This window comes from Mytilus californianus, unplaced genomic scaffold (assembly GCF_021869535.1).
Source record: "Mytilus californianus isolate M0D057914Y unplaced genomic scaffold, xbMytCali1.0.p SCAF_11, whole genome shotgun sequence".
Lineage (NCBI taxonomy): Eukaryota > Metazoa > Mollusca > Bivalvia > Mytilida > Mytilidae > Mytilus > Mytilus californianus.
Genome location: NW_026262593.1, coordinates 42,977,046 through 42,980,037, shown reverse-complemented (window position 1 = coordinate 42,980,037; position 2,992 = coordinate 42,977,046). Strand labels below are relative to the sequence as shown.

The 2,992-nt window shown below is 30.1% G+C and overlaps 2 protein-coding genes across 3 annotated transcripts in view; both read right to left on the bottom strand.

Moving 5' to 3' along the window:
- The window catches only part of LOC127720129 (polyamine-transporting ATPase 13A3-like), a 202,396-nt gene that overhangs the window by 73,511 nt on the left and 125,893 nt on the right, over positions 1–2,992 (bottom strand). The gene's annotated exons all lie outside the window — the stretch shown is intronic.
- LOC127720128 (polyamine-transporting ATPase 13A3-like) overlaps positions 1–2,992 on the bottom strand; it is a 206,462-nt gene that overhangs the window by 185,802 nt on the left and 17,668 nt on the right. The gene's annotated exons all lie outside the window — the stretch shown is intronic.

Here is a 2,992-nt window from a genome sequence, read left to right as displayed (position 1 = left end):
TATTTTTGTTTGTCTGTGGTAGTAATAGGCTAACTACATCTTACATGTCTTATTCACATGCCTCAAGTTATTGGAGATTACATTCTATGAGGAAACTTAACATTGTTGTTTTGTCGACTGTTTCCCCAGAAGCTACATAGAGATCACTATCTGTCATTCATGTCAGCGTCACAAAATTTAAGTAACACTTTTCTCAGCATCTGCTTGATATTTGACAAAAAGCTTATAAAGATTAATTCCAATATAAAACAATGGACCCCCTTTTCTAGGTAAGAAGCACCCAGGCTCAATTTTTATATGTTTATGTAATATCATCTAATACAACATGTATTTAAATATCAAGACTAAACAAAAGTGGCCATATCCATTTTAGACAACAAACGTCTAAAATTAGCACAAATGCTAAAATTGTGAAGATTTCAGAAATTTTACATAAATTAATGATGATAGTACCTGTTGACTGTTCATAGTATTGTAGAAAAACAGCCCATTAAAAAATGATTTTAAATAAACTGAAGTATTCTACTTTTGAAAAGTGACTCCAATAAGTAGCGATAAGTTAATACATGTATTTTTAATAAACAAATTGTAAAAATGCTAAATTGTGGAGCTTAAAAGGGGTCTTACCAGGCTTACTTCTGTAGTATATTTTCAATTAAAACTAAGTTAAACTGAGTTTAATCAAACAAGATAAGCAATAAACATTATATCTGTCATTATTTTCTTATATTTTTACTATCACATACATTTGTAAAGTTTCTCTTGTAACCAATAAAAAATTCATAAATACGGCAAAATTGCCATCTTGTCCATCTTAAATTGTTATTTTATCGTAAGAAGGTATCATTTTCTTGCATTTTGTAGATACATATATAAGCTTTATGCTGTATTACATTTTATTAAAAACAAAACCTGATCTTACAAGATTCAGGTCTTTAAAAAAGAAAAATTTTGCTGAATCGGCACTTTTTCAAAACCATGAAATATCAACCTGCCAGTAGGGGTATTGAGAAATGTCAAAACTTTGAAAACTATCCTAATTTTCTTTTATTTTAAGTTGTTTGTTAAGGTATTAGTTATCATTTAGCTGCAACTTTTCTATAATAATACAAAAAACCAGGTCAAAATACCCTAAAATAGGCTAAAAATGGCCTTTTGTTAGTACAGAAATGGACAATTATCGAATGTTCTGCATACACAAATAATGGCTGAATATTTTTTCAAAATATTTTGCACAAACAGTAATTACATATAAGGTATCAAAAAGGCAAAATATCAGTCTGATCGGATAATTTTGGATTCGGACCATTTTGCATGGTTTTACCACAGACTGGCTCTTAAGCATTTAAAATGTTATAAACTAAAAGCTTTCAATCTTTTAAACATAAAAGTGTACTTTTATATAAGTAGGTATATAGTTAATTTGATTTAAACGACCTTGTCCAACTTCTTATCACTACCTTTGATTACATAACTTTAGATCTAACAGGTATTTGGGTGAATTAGACATTAAAACAGATTTGGTCTCTTGTGGATAGTTGTCTCATTGATAATGATATACCACATCTCAAACAGTGCCTGTCAGTCATAACAAAATATGATGTTGAATATTTATTGTTTTGATTAAATGCTCAGACGTCTAAGTGGGATATTTTGATAAGATCTAACCAACCAAAACAAAAATCAATCTTTAAAGAGAATTTTAACATCATAATTTAATATATTATATATAAGTATAACAATTTAAGTAACATATGAGGACAGCATTTAATATTGTTTAAACTAGTTCACGTCATAATGACATGCACATTTGTACTATTTAGCCTGTTTCAAGCTGATGCCACCAGTGATCACAACTTCATGCTTGACTACTTTATCCAACAATTTTAACCAGATCACTTGTCTATGATCAGTAAACCAGGAAATCAGGTCAAAACCATAATCCGGCATGTAATTTTAAAAGTGCATAATCTCACAAGACTGCGTTCTAAATTTCAATTGATTTTACCTCAATTTCTTGGTAAGTTCTCTTAACCAAATAACATAATAAAATTGAGAATGGAAACGGAGAATTTGTCAAAGAGACATTAACCTGGCCAAAGAGCAGATAACAGCCGAAGGCCACTAATTACAATTACCAATTACCAATGCACATTTGTAATTAAAATTAGTTTCAACCACATGCCACCAGTAATCAAAACTACATAATAAACAAGCTTATCCAAAAACTTTAACCAGATCACTTTTCTATAGTCATTAAAGCAGGAAATCAGGTCAAAACTATAATCCGGCATGTAATTTTAAAACTACCATAGGGAGCAATACACAGTTAGAAGTTTAGTTTCGCATTTTGGCCATGGTGATTTTTTTAAATATTAAAGTTTTTGTACAATAAAATTGATTTTTAGATAGTTGAAGAATGATATAGCCTTCCAAATGGGCGTTTATATGAGCCTCTAGATTGTTTTTAGCATGTTTTATTCGCCATTTTTCTGTTTGACAGTCCGTATTTTCACATCCGTACCGCCCATAGGTCCAGAAATTATTGTAGTGTTTTTCAACAAAGATTTGACCCTCGATCTTTTCGATTCAATTTTATGGAAAAACGAGCAGAAATGCATATGATTTCTTTGACCTCTTGATAGATAAATGTCTATGGTTTCAGGAAAGGTATCACTCTAATGGATTGAAATTCTCCTTTGGACCAAATTTTGGAGACTTTTGTGACATTTTCAACCCCCTTTTCGCAATATTTTGTATCAAATAAATGCAGATTGTTGCCATGGTTACACCAAAAAGAGATTATATTTTACCATTATAACTATTGGAAATCAAATCTATGGAAGATGCTCTTTCCATAAATATACACATGCATAATACAAATATTAAGCCTTATTTGTTAGAAAGGAAGGGAAAGAAGGTGTTTAAAAATTATGAGTGTCAATATTTTTCCTAACTGTGTATTGCTACCTTAACCAAAATATTTAATCTG